Below are 13,919 nucleotides of genomic sequence, written 5' to 3'. Positions count from 1 at the left end.
TTTGGAGTAAATTACCAGCAGTGCAATGGCTGGGTCGTAGGGTAGCTCTATTTGTAACTTCTTGAGGAACCTCCATACTGTTTTCCAGAGTGGCTGCACCAGCTTGTGTTCCCACCCAAAGTGTAAGAGGGTTGAGTGAATTTTGGTGGAAGTTGTAAAAGTTTTGTCCACATTTCGTTTCATATCCTATGGGTTTCAATTCATTGTTCCTTAAGTATTTCTGGAGAAGCTGGAATGTTATGCTCCATTTCAGTGAGGTTAGCGTATAGGACTCAGCTGGAGCCTGGAAGGAGGCAGGTGTCTTCAAGGGAGTGAGGGCATGGCCTCCAGCACAGCCTCCTACAGTGCCTGAACATCCAGCAGGGGGTGCCCAAGCCCAGGCCTGGACCCAACTGGGCAGGCATGCGCAGTTGGCCTTTTCCACCTGCAAGCCTGCAGTATGGGAGCCTGGTCGTGCTGAGGAGGATTGGGGAGGGTTGGGGAGGACTTGGGGCCACATCCAAGCTGACAGGGGTTCAAGGCCCCCTCAGGACCCAAGGTGAGGCTTCAGAAAGACGTGGGGCCATGTCCACACTGGCAGGAGCTGCCAGCCTCCTCAGGACCAGTGGTGATGCTTCAGGAGGATGTGGGGCCACGTCCACACTGACAGATTGATGTCCTCAGGACCCACTGTCAATGATTTGTGGAGACGTGGGGCCGCGACCATGCAGACAGGAGCATGGCATCCTCAGGACCCACTGTGAAGGCTTGGGAACATGTGGGGCCCCGTCCACGCTAAAAGGAGCCCCTGGCCTCAGGACCTGCTGTGAGGTTTCAGAAGATGTGGGGCTGCATCCACACTGACAGGAGCCTCCGGCCTCCTCAGGAGCCACAGCGAGGCATTGAGAAGATGTGAGGCTGCATCCACGCTGACAGGAGCCCCCAGCATCCTAAACCCACGATGAGGCTTCAGGAAGATGTGGGGTCACGTCCATTCTGAAAGGAGACCCCGGCCTCCTCAGGACCCACTGTGAAGGCTTTGGGAAGATTTGGGGCCATGTCCATGTGGACAGGGGCCCCCAGCCTCCTCAGGACACGGTGAGTTATCAGGAAGATGTGGGGCTGCGTCCATGCTGATAGGAGCCCCTGGTCACCTCAGGACATGCACTGAGGTTTCAGGAAGATGTGAAGCCACGTACACACAGACTGGAGCCTTCAGCCACTTCTGGATATGCAGTGAGGCTTTGGAAAGATGTGGGGCTGTGTCCATGCTGACAGGAACCCTCTGCCTCCTCAAACCGCGGTGAGGCTTCAGATGTGGGGCCGCATACATGCTGAAAGGAGCCCCCGGCCTCCTCAGGACCCGCTGAGAAGACTTCAGGAAGATTTGGGGCCGTGTCCATGTTGACTGGAGCCCCTGGCATCCTCAGGACAGGTGGTGAGGCTTCAGGAAGATGTGGGTTTGTGTCCATGCTGTCAGAGCCCCAGCCTCCTCAGGACCCATGGTTAGGCTTGGTGAGAACATGGGGTCGTGTCCACACTGACAGGAGCCCTCGGCCTACCCAGGACCCATGGTGAAGGTTTGAGAGGATGTGGGGCTGTGTCAACACAAATAGGACCCCCACCCTCATCAGGCCCCAAGGTGAGTCTTCGGGAATACATGGGGCCCCGTCCACACTGGCAGGGTTCCCAGTCTCCTCAGGACACACAGTGAAGGTTTGAGAGGACATGGAGCTGCCTCCATACTGACAGAAGACTGGCGTCCTCAGGACCCACTGTTGACAATTCAGGGAGACATGGAGCCACGACCACGCAGACAGGAGTCTGGCATCCTCAGGACCCGCTGTTAAGGCATCGGGACATGTGGGGCCCCGTCCATGCTGACAGGAGCCCCCGGCCTCCTCAGGACCGGCTGTGAGGGTTCAGGAAGATGTGGGGCTGCGTCCATGCCGAAAAGAGCCCCTGGCCTTCTCAGGACCTGTTGTGAAGGCTTTGGGAAGATTTGGGGCCATGTCCATGCTGACAGGAGTCCCCAGCCCCCTCAGGTCTTGTGGCGAGGCTTTGAGAGGACATGGGGCCATGTCTATGCTGAAAGGACCCCCCCAGCCTCCTCAGGACCCCTGTGACACTTGAGGAAAATGTGGGGCCACATCGACAATGACAGGACCCTGTCCTCCTCAGGACCTGCAGTATAGTCTTCAGGACATGTGGGGCTGCGTCCACACTGACAGGAGCCCACAGCCTCCTCAGGACCAAAGGTGAGGCTTCAAGAAGATATGGGGCTGCATCCATACTGACAGAAGCCCCTGGCCTTCTCAACCCATGGTGAGGCTTCAGGAAGTTGTAGGGCCATGTCTACACTAACAGGAGCATCCAGACTGCTCACAACCTGTGGTGAGTCTTCAGGAAGATGTGGTGCCACGTGCATGCTGACAACAGCCCCTGTCTTCCTCAAGACCCATGGTGAGGCTTCAGGAGGACGTGGAGCCGAGTCCACACTGACAGGAGCCCCCAGCCTCCACAGGACCAGCAGTCAGTCTTGGGGAGGATGTGGGGCTGTTTCCACAGTTACAGGAGCTCCTGGCCTCCTCAGGACCTAAGATGAGGCTTCAGGAGGATGTGGGTCTGAGTCCTTGCTGACAGGAACACCAGCCTCTTCAGGACCTATGGTGAGGCTCAAGTAGGACGTGGGGCTGTATCCATGCTGACAGAAGCCCCTGGCCTCATCAAGACCCAAGCTGAGGCCTCAAGAGGATGTCAGGCCCCATCCATGCTGACTGGAGCCCTGGGCTGACCCACGGTGAGTCTTCAGGAAGATGTGAGGTGCATACCTACTGACAGGAGCCCCTGGCCTCCTCAGGAACCGCTATGAGTGTTTGGGAGGACGTGGGGCCGTATCCCAGCTGACAGGAGCCCCCGGCCTCCTCAGGACCTGCTGTGAGGCTTTGGGAGATGTGAGGCGGTGTCCACAGTGACTGTAGCCCCAGTTGTCCTCAGGACCCATTGTTTATGGTTCAGGAAGACATGGGGCCCCATACACACTGACAGGAGCCTGGTGTCCTCAGGACTGGCTGTGGTGAGTATGGGGCCTGATGGAGGCCCCGACATGCCTATAGAAATTGGCCTTTTAGGACCCGCAGGGGAGGGTACAGGGCCATGTCCACAAGAACAGAAGTGTGACTTTCTCAGGACCTGCTGGAGGATTCTAGAGCCATTGGTCGGATACACAGCGACTTCGGCAGGGACTACTCAAAAACACAGGTAAGTGAACAGTTAGAATTAATGGTAGGGTTATGCTTAGGGTTAGGGTTAGGGGTTAGCAGTTTGGGTTAGGGTTAGGGGTTAGGGGTTAGGGGTTATTGTTAGGGGTTAGGGGTTCAGAGTTAGTGGTTAGTGTTAGGTTTAGGGGTTGGGGGTTTGGGTTTGGCTTCAGGTTTGGTATAGGATTAGGGTTTGGGCTCAGGTTTGGGATAGGGTTAGGGTTCAGGTTTGAGTACTGGTTAGGGTTTGGGTTTGGGTAGAGTTAGTGTCCGGGTTTGGGTTAGGGTTTAGGTTCAGTTCAAGTTAGGGTTTGGGTTTGGGTTAGGGTTCAGGTTTGGTTAAAGTTAGGGCTCGGGTTCGTGTTCTGGTTAGATGTTAGGGGTTAAGGTTCAGGTTTGTGTTCGGGTTCAGGTTAGGGTTCAGATTCGGGTTAGTGTTTGTGTTCAGGTTCGGGGTAGGGTTCAGGTTCCAGGGACCAGTTAGGGTTCTGGTAAGGTTTCAGGTTAGGGTTAGGGTTAGCATTCGGGTTCAGGTTAGGATTGGGTTTGGGTTAGGGTTAGTGTTGGGTTCAGGTTTAGGATTCAGGTTCGGGTTAGGGGTTAGGGTTTGGGTTAGAGTTCAGTTTAGGGTTCATGTTAGGGTTAGGGTTAGGGTTCAAGTTAGGTTTCAGGTTCGGGTTCGGGGTTCAAGAAGAGTCGGATTTGGGTTAAGTTTCGGATTTGGGTTAAGGTTCGGATTAGGGTTAGTGTTTAGATTCGGGTTGGGGTTCGAGTTCGGGTTCGGGTTAGGGTTCAGGTTAGGTTAAGGTTCGTGTTCAGGTTAAGATTAGGGTTCAGGTTAGGGTTAGGGTTAAGGTTCAGTTTTGGGTTCAAGTTAGGTTTAGGAGTTAGGGTTCAGGTTCAGGTTAGGAGATAGGGTTTGGGTTTGGATTAGGGTTAGGGTTGGCTTTGGGTTCGGGATAAGGTTAGGGTTCAGGTTTGGGCTTAGGGTTAGAGATTAGGGTAAAGTTATGATTAGGGGTTAGGGTTAGGGGTTAGAATTAGGGGTTAGGGTTAGGTGCTAGGTGCTGGGTTAGGGTTAGGACAGTAGGTGAGGGGGTAGTGGAAAACCTGTCTCCTAGAAGGCTGGTTGCTCACAATTCACTACATAGCATTTCCATGGACCCTCCACTCCTGTGGAGCTACCTTCTACATCCCATGTGTGAGAGGCTACTGGCAAGCTGCTGAGGAGAATGTTTGTGTCTCCGTGTTCAGCACAATGCCTTTCTTTCCATGGCAACGCCTCACCTAGAATATAGCTAGCTACTAACTAGCGTAGGTGAACGGCTAGTTGAAAACTGCATTCAAGGAATGCTTCTTTCTGAGAGTTGAGAAAAGGGCCTGTCCCTTCGGCCTCCACACCAACTGTGGACATAACTGCTAAATCCCTTATGTTAGAGGCTTGTCAGAAGCTGCCTGCAAGGAACTCTAGTTTCTCTGAGTGCAGTAGGCTGCATTTCCCGTGAGCCTCCACACGTGCTTTTGATCTAGGTTCTAAGGCCCAGAGATAAGATGGTAGTCAAAGCTGCTCTCCAGGAATGCTGGTTGCTCACAATTCACTACAGAGCATTTCCATGGGCCCTCCACTCCTGTGCAGCTGGCTTGTACCTACCATGGGTGAGTGGCTAGAGTCAAGCTGCAGGCCCTGAATGCTTGTGTCTCAGAGTTCTGTACAGAGCCTTTCCATTTCATCTCCTCACCTAGAGTGGAGCTACCTTCTAACTACGATAGGTTAGATACTAGTTTAAAGTTACATTCAAGGAGCGCTTCTTTCTGAGTGTTGAGCAAAGGGCCTGTCCCTTGGGCATCCACACATACTGTGGACATAGCTTCTAACTTCCTTTTGTTAGAGGCTAGTCAGGAGCTGCCTGCATGGAAAGCTTGTTTCTCAGGTGCTGAGTGAGGAGGGGATATTCTGGTAGAGAGGGTACAGCACAGCCAACACTGTGCAGTGTCCTGGGAGAGGAGGGCACAGCACGGTGTACACTGCCCATTGTCCTGTTAGAGGAGAGGAGAGGAAAGCACGGCCAACTCTGCCTGGGGTCCCAGGAGAGGAAGAGACAGCGGGACCAACACTGCCCGGGGTCCTGGAAGAGGAGAGAAGAGTGTGGCCGACACACCCAGGGTCCCAGCAGTGGAGGGGACAGTGCGGCTGACACTGTCTGGGGTCCTGGGAGAGGGGACATCGTGGCCAACACTGACCGGGGTCCCAGGAAAGGAGGGAGAGTGAGGTTAATACTATCCAGTGTCCCGTGAAGGAGGTGACAGTGTGGACGACACTGCAAGGTGTCCCCAAAGTGGAGAGGACATCGTGGACAACACAGCTCAGTTACCCATGACAGGAGGTGACAGCATGAATGACACTGACTGATAACTCGGGAGAAGAGGGGACAGCGCAGGGGATACTTCCTGGGGTCCCAAGAGAGGAGTAGACAGCATTGCCAACACTGCTGGGCATCCCAGGAGAGGAAGGGACAGTGCAGCTGACACTGTCCAATATACAGGGGGTGGAGGTGACTGTGCAGCTGACATTACCCAGTGTCCTGTGATAGGAGGCGACAGCGTGGACAACAATTCCCCGTGTTTGCAAATTGAGGAGGCGAATGCGGCCAACAGTGTCTCGTGTCCCAGGAGAGGAGGGGACAGCACAGCCGACTCTGCCTGTAGTCCTGGGAGAGGAGGGAACAGCACAGCTGACATGGCCCAGGGTCCTGGGAGAGGAGGAGACAGCATGGTCGACACTTCCTGGGGCTCCGGGGGGAGGGGAGAGCACGGCCAACAGTGCCTATGTCCCAGGAGAGGAGGGGACATGTGACTGACACACCCTGGGGTCCTGGGAAAGGAGGGACAGTGTAGCTGACACTGATGTCCCAAGAGAAGGGGAGGGGACTGCGCAGCCAACACTCCCAGGGTCCTAGGAGAGGAGCAGACGGCGCGGCTGACTCTGCCTGGTGTCCCCAGAGAGGAGGTGACAGCGCAGCTGAGACTCCCAGATGTCCCAGGAGAGGAGAGACTGTGCAGCCAACGCTGCCTGGGGACCTGGGAGAGGAGAGGACCGCGCAGCTGATACTACCCAGTGTTGTATGACAGGAGGTGACAGCATGGACAATGCTGCCCGTTGTCCCCTAAGTGGAGGGGACAGTGTGGAAGGCCTGAATGCTTGTGTCTCGTCAGTACAGCGCCTTTCTATGGCACCTCCTCAACTAGAGTGCAGTTAGCTTCTAACTCCCATAAGTGAGAGGATAGTTGTAACCTACGTTGAAGGTTCTCTTCATTGTAAGAGTTGAGCAGAGGACCTGTCCCTTGGTGCTCCACAACTACTCTGGACATCTCTTCTAACTACCTCATATTAGAGGCTTGTCATAGGCTACTTGCAAGGAACGCATGTTCCTCAGTGTGCAATAGGACACATTTTCTGCGAGTGTCCACTGGGGCTTTCTTCTAGGTTCTAAGGCTGGTAGGTGTGAGTATAGAGCAAGGCTGCTCTCCAGGAACGCTGGTTGCTCACAGTTCACTACATAGTATTTCCATGTGCTCTTCACTCCTGTGCAGCTAGCTTGTACCTCCTGTGGATGAGAGACTAGTGACAAGCTGCAGGCCCTGAATACTTGCATCTCAGACCTCAGTACAGTGCCTTTCCATGGCACCTCCTGACCTAGAGAGGAGTTAGGTTCTAATTCCCATAGATGAGAGGCTAGTTGAAAGTTGCGGTCAAAGAATGCTTTTTTCCTGAGAGTTGAGCAGAGAACCTGTCCTTTGGTCCTCCAGACCTACTGTGGACAAAGCTTCTAAATCCCTTATGTTAGAGGCTTGACAGAAGCTGCCTACAGGGAGCACTTATTTCTCAGAATGAAGTAGGCCACATTTACCACGAGCCACCTGAGGTGCTTTTGTTTTTTTGTTTTTTTTTTTTTTTTAAGATTTTATTTATTTATTCATGAGAGAGACACAGAGAGAGAGAGGCAGAGACACAGGCAGAGAGAGAAGCAGGCTCCACGCAGAGAGCCCGATGTGGGACTCGATCCCCGGTCTCCAGGATCACGCCCTGGGCTGCAGGCAGCGCTAAACTGCCGCCCCACCGGGGCTGCCCCTGAGGTGCTTTTGATGTTGGTTCTCCGGCTGGTGGGTGAGAGGGTAGTTCAAAGCTGCTCTCCAGGAACGCTGGTTGCTCACAGGTCACTGCACAGCATTTCCATGGGCCCTCCACTCCCGTGCAGCTGGCTTGTACTCCTGTCAGGAGCGGCTGGCGGCAACCTACGGGTTCAGAATGCTTGTGTCTCAGAGTTCAGTACAGCGCCTTTCGATGGCACCTCCTCACCTAGAGTGGAGTTAGCTTCTATCTCTCATAGTTGAGGGGCTAGTTGTAAGCTACATTGAAGGTTTCCTTCTTTCGAAGAGTTGAGCAGAGGGCCTGTCCCTCAGTACTCCACAACTGCTGTGGAAATAACGTGTCTTTATGTTAGATGCTTGTCAGAGGCTGCTTACAGATAATGCTTGTTTCTCAACGTGCAGAATGCCGCATTTTCTATGAGTGTCCACTGGTGCTTTTGTTCTAATTTCTAAGGCCGGTAGGTGAGAATGTAGAGCAAAGCTACTCTCCAGGAATGCTAGAGAGCATTCAGCATTCGCTGCATAATATTTCCATGGGCCCTCCACTCCTGTGGAGCTGGCTTGTACTTCTCTGGTTAAGAGGCTACTGACAAGCTGCAGGCCCTGAATGCTTCTGTCTCAGAGTTCAGTGCAGCACCTTTCCATACTGGAGCTGCCTTCTAACTCCCATAGGGGAGAGGCTAGTTGAAAGCTGCATTCAAGGAATGTTGCTTTCTGAGAGGTGAGTACAGAGCCTGTCCCTTGTGCCTCCACACCTACTGTGGACAGAGTTCTTAACTCCTTTATGTTACAGGCTTGTCAGAAGCTGCATGCATGGAACACTTATTTCTCAGGACACAGTAGGACGCATTTCCCTTGAGCCTCACAATATGCTTTTGACCTATGTTCTAAATCTAATAGGCAAGAGGAGAGTGCATAGCTGCTCTCCAGGAACGGTAGCTGCTCACAGTTCACTACACAGCATTTCCATGGGCCCTCCACTCCCGTGCAGCTAGCTTGTACCTCCCGTGGCTGAGAAGCTCGTGGCAAACTGCAGGCCCAGAATGCTTGTGTCTCAGAGTTCAGTACAGTGCCTTTCCACTGCACCTCCACACCTAGAGCAGCACTAGCTTCTAAGTCCCATAGGTGAGATCCTAGATGTGAGCGGTGTTCAATTCTTCTTTCTGAGAGTAAAGAACAGGTCCTGTCCCTTCGGCCTCCACACCAACTGTGGATATAGCTTCTAACTCCCTTATGTTAGAGGTGTGTCAGATGCTGCCTGCAAGGAACGCTTGTTTCTCAGAGTGCAGTAGGCTGCATTTCCCTCAACCTTCCTCACGTGCTTTTGATCTAGGTCTAAGCCAGTAGGTGAGATGGTAGTTCACAGATGCTCTCCAGGGATTCTGGTTGCTCACAGTTCCCTAAATAGCATTTCCATGGGCCCTCCACTCCTGTGGAGCTAGCTTGTACCCTCCGTTGGTGAGTGGCTGGTGGCAAGCTGCAAGCACAGAATGCTTGTGTCTCAGAGTTCAGTACAGGGACTTCCGATTTCACCTGCTCACCTATGGTGGAGCTAGCTTCTAACTCTAATAGGTTATATGCCAGTTTAAGGTTATGATCAAGGAATACTTCTTTCTGAATGTCATGCTAAGTGTCCATCCCTTGGGTCTCCCCAACTACTGTGAACATAGCTTCTAACTTCCTTATGTTAGAGGCTATTTAGAAGATGCCTGCAAGGAATGCTTGTTTCTCAGGTCCTGAGAGAGGAGGGGATAGCACAGCTGACATTGCCCAGTGTTCTGGTACAGAGGGCACAACACAACTGACACTGCACAGTGTCTTGGAAGAGGAGGGGACAGTGGGGCCCACACTGCCTGGCATCTCAGGAGAGGAGGGGACAGCAGGGCCAACACTGCCTGTGGTCACGACATATGAGGAGACAGCGCAGCCAAACTTCCAAGTGTCCTGATAGAGGTGGGCATTGCAACTGACACTGCACAGTGTCCTGAAAGAGGAGGGAACAGCACAACCAACAATGTCCAGTGTCCTGGGAAAGTAGGGGACAGCGTGGGTGACACTGCCCACTGTTCTGGGAGAGGGTGGGATATCTCAGCCAATACTGCCCATTGTCCTGTTAGGAGTGTGGGGAGCATGGAGGTCCTGCCCAGGGTCCTGGGAGAGGAAGGGACCGCAGAAAAGACACTGCCGTTATCCTGGGAGAAGAGAGGACAGCACAGTCTACACTGCCCTTTGTACTGTTAGAGGAGAGGACAGCATGGCCAACACTGCCCAGGGTCCTGAGAGAGGAGGAGACTATGAATCTGACACTGCCCAGAGTCCTAGGAGAGGAGTGGATAGCACGGCTGACGCTGCCCAGTGTCCCATGACAGAAGGTGACAGTGTGGAAGACACTGCCTGGTGTCCACAAAGTGGAGGGGACAGCGCGGCCAACAATGTCTGGTGTCCTGGGAGATAAGGGGACAAGTGCGGCCACCACTGACTGATATCCCCGGAAAGGAGGGGACAGCGCAGCAAACACTGTCCAGGGTTTTGAGAGAGTAGGCAAGAGTGTGGCCGACACTGCCCAGGGTCCTGGGAGAGGAGGGAGCAGCATGGCCAACACTCCAGGGGTTCCAGGAATGGAAGGAACATTGCACCCGATATGCCCGGGGTCTTGGGAGAGGAGGGGACAGCGTGCCTGACACTACCCAGTGTCCTGTGACAGGAGATAACAGCATGCCCCACATTGCCTTGTGTAACCAAGCAGTGGGAAAAGCACAGATGACACTTCCCAGTGTCCCATGATAGGAGGTGACAGCATGAAGGACACTGACCTATGTCCCCGGAGAGGAGTGAACAACATGGCCAACACAACTCAGAGTCCTGATAGAGGAAGGGACAGCTCAACTGACACTGTCCTATGACAGGAGGTGACAACATGGGTAACACTACCCATTTACCCAGAAGTGGAGTGGAGAGCACGGCTGACATTCTCTGTTGTCCCAGGGTAAGAGAGGACCACGCAGCTGACACATCTAGGGATCCCGGAAGAGGAGGAGAGGGCATGGCCACCACTACCCAATGTCCCATGACAGGAGGTGACAGTGCACACGACACTGCCCAGGGTCCTGTGACAGGAGGTGACAGCGCGGAAGACACTGCCTGATGTCCACCAGGTGGAGGGACAATGCGGCTGACAATGTCTGGTGTTCCGGTAGAGGAGGGGACATCATGGCTGCCACTGACCAGTGTCCCCAGAGAGAAGGGGACAGCACGGCCGACACAGACTGGTGTCCCCAGAGAGGAAGAGATAGCGTGGCCAACACTAACTGGTGTCCTGGAGAATAGGGGACAGCACGCCTGACACTGCCAGTGTCCAGGGAGAGGAGAGGAGAGCGCGGCCGACACTGCCTGGGGTCCTGGTTGGTGAGGGGACCAGACCCAAAACTGCCTGGGGTCCCAGGAAGGAAGGGGACAGTGCGGATGAAACTGTTCGGGATCCTGGGAGAGTAAGGGACAGCAGGGCCGACACTATCTGGTGTTACAGGAGAGCAGGGGACAGTGTGGCCGACACTGCCCTGGGTCCCAGGAGGGGAGGGGACAGCGCAGGTGACACTGTCCAGGGTCCCAGGCGAAGAGGGGACAACATGGCCAACACTGCCCAGGGTCCCAGAAGAGGAAGAGACAGTGTGGGCAGCACTGTCCGGGATCCCAGGAGAGGAGGAAACAGCATGGCCAACACTGCCCAAGTTCGTGAGAGAAAGGGACAGCATGACCAACACTGTCTGGGGTCCCGGAAGTGGAGGGGACAGCACGGTGGACACTGCCCTGTGTCCCGGAGAGGAGGGACAGTGCGGCTGACACTACACAAGTGTCCGGGGCAGGAGGGGACAGTGTGGGTAACACTGACTGGTGTCCTTTAAATGGAGGGGACAGCACGGCTGACAGTGACCACTGTTCTGGGACTGGAGTGGACAACACAGCAGACATTGCCTTACGTCATGGAGAGGAGGGGACAGTGTGACTGACAGTGATTGGTATCCCCGGAGAGGGGAGGATAGCATGAGTGATACTGGTGTACCCAGAGAGGATGGGACAGTGCAGCCAACACTGACTGGTGTCCCCTGTGAGGAGGAAACAGCGCGGCTGACACTGCCTGGTGTCTCAGGAAAGGAAGGGACAGCATGACCAACACTGACCATGTCCCCAGAGAGGTGGGGACTGTGCAGCCAACACTGTCCAGTGTCCTTGGAGAGGAAGGGATAGCGTGGCTGACACTGCTAGTTGTCCCAGATGAGGAGGGGACAGGGTGGCCTACACTGCCCTGGGTCCCACTAAAGGAGAAGACAGCGTGGCTGACACTGCTCGATGTCCTGGGAGAGGAGGGGACAGCGCAGCTGACACTGCCCAATGTCCCTGAAGTGGAGGAGACAGCATGGCTGACACTGCAGTGTCCCTGGAGAGGAGGAGACAGTGCGGCCAAAGCCATTGTTGTCCCCGGTGAGGGACAGAATGGTTAAAACTGACCGGTGTCCCCGGCGAGGAGGGGACAGTGTGACTGAGACTGCTTGGGGTCCCTGGAGAGGAGGGAACTACACTGGCCGAGGTCTGGGGAGAGGAGGGGACAGCACAGCCAACACTGCCCAGTGGCCTGTGACAGGAGATGACAACTCAACAAAACTGCCCATTTTCCCCAAAGTGGAGGGGAGAGCAAAGACCACCACCCCATGTCCTGTAACTGGACGTGTCAGCATGGATGACACTGCCCAGTGTCCCCGAAATGGAGGGGACTGCATGGCCGACACTGTTCGATGTCCTGGGAGAGGAGGGGACAGCACAGCTGACATTGACCGATGTCCTTGGAGAAGAGGGGACTGCACAGCCAATACTGTCCAGTGTTTCAGGAGAGGAGGGGATGCCGGTATCCCCTGTGACAAGGGAACAGCACAGCCAACACTGTCTAGTGTCCTGGGAGAGGAGAGGACCTAGTGGATGAGACTGACCGGTGTACCCGGCGAGGAGGGAACAGTGTGGCAGACGTTGTTGCCGGAGAGGAGTGGACAGAGTGGCTGACACTACCTGGGGTCCCGGGAAAGGAGGGGACAGCATGGCCAACACTGCCCTGAATCCCAGGACAGGAGGGGACAGTGTGCCTGACACTAAACTGTGTCCTGAGACAGGAGTTGACAGTATGGACAACACAGCCCAGAGTCCCAAAGTGTAGGGGCCATGCAGGGGACACCATCTGGTGTCCTGGGAGAGGAGGTGACAGCGAAACTGACACTGACCAGTATCCCCGGAGAGAAGGGGACAGCGCAGGCAACACTGTCCAGTGTCTCGAGAGAGGAGGGGACACCACAGCAGACACTGACCAATGTCCCCAGCAAGGAGGGAACAACGTGGCAGACACTGCCCTGTGTCCTGGGAGAGGAAGGGACAGCACAGCAGAAACTGCTGGGTGTCCCAGGAGAGGAGGGAACAGCATGGCTGACACTATCCAGTGTCCTGTGACAGGAAGTGACAGCATTGATGACACTGCCCGATGTCCCCAAAGTGGAGGGGACAACGTGGCCGACACTCTTATTGTCCCAGGAGATAAGTGGACAACTCGGCTGACATGGGCCAGTGTCTCCGGAAAGGTGCCACAGCGTGGCCGATATTTACCAGTGTCTCCAGAGAGAAGGGGACAGCACGACCAACACTAACCAGTGTCCCTGGAGAGGAGGAGACAGTGAGGCCATCCCCAACCATTGTCCCTGATGAGGAAGGGACAGAGCAGTCAAAACTGACCAGTTGACAGCACAGGAAAGACTCCACTGGACAAAAGACAGTCTCTTCAATAAATGGTGCTGGGAACATTGGGCATCCACATGCAGAAGAATGAAACTAGACCACTCTCTTGCACCATACACAAAGATAAACTCAAAATGGATGAAAGATCTAAATGTGAGACAAGATTCCATCAAAATCCTAGAGGAGAACACAGGCAACACCCTTTTTGAACTCGGCCATAGTAACTTCTTGCAAGATACATCCACGAAGGCAAAAGAAACAAAAGCAAAAATGAACTATTGGGACTTCATCAAGATAAGAAGCTTTTGCACAGCAAAGGATACAGTCAACAAAACTAAAAGACAACCTACAGAATGGGAGAAGATATTTGCAAATGACGTATCAGATAAAGGGCTAGTTTCCAAGATCTATAAAGAACTTATTAAACTCAACAGCAAAGAAACAAACAATCCAATCATGAAATGGGCAAAAGACATGAACAGAAATCTCACAGAGGAAGACATAGATGTGGCCAACACGCACATGAGAAAATGCTCTGCATCACTTGCCATCAGGGAAATACAAATCAAAACCACAATGAGATACCACCTCACACCAGTGAGAATGGGGAAAACGAACAAGGCAGGAAACCACAAATGTTGGAGAGGATGCGGAGAAAAGGGAACCCTCTTGCACTGTTGGTGGGAATGTGAACTGGTGCAGCCACTCTGGAAAACTGTGTGGAGGTTCCTCAAAGAGTTAAAAATAGACCTGCCCTAC

The 13,919-nt window shown here is 54.0% G+C and overlaps 1 long non-coding RNA gene across 1 annotated transcript; it reads left to right on the top strand.

The window, feature by feature from the left end:
- The first annotated feature begins 443 nt into the window (after positions 1 to 443).
- Positions 444 to 13,164, top strand: LOC125752673 (uncharacterized). Its single transcript, XR_007402753.1, has 2 exons — positions 444 to 3,240; positions 10,374 to 13,164. It is a non-coding gene; the product is annotated as an uncharacterized LOC125752673 (long non-coding RNA).
- Positions 13,165 to 13,919: the final 755 nt, after the last annotated feature.

This window comes from Canis lupus, chromosome 16 (assembly GCF_003254725.2).
Source record: "Canis lupus dingo isolate Sandy chromosome 16, ASM325472v2, whole genome shotgun sequence".
Lineage (NCBI taxonomy): Eukaryota > Metazoa > Chordata > Mammalia > Carnivora > Canidae > Canis > Canis lupus.
This window is presented reverse-complemented; position numbering and strand designations above follow the sequence as displayed.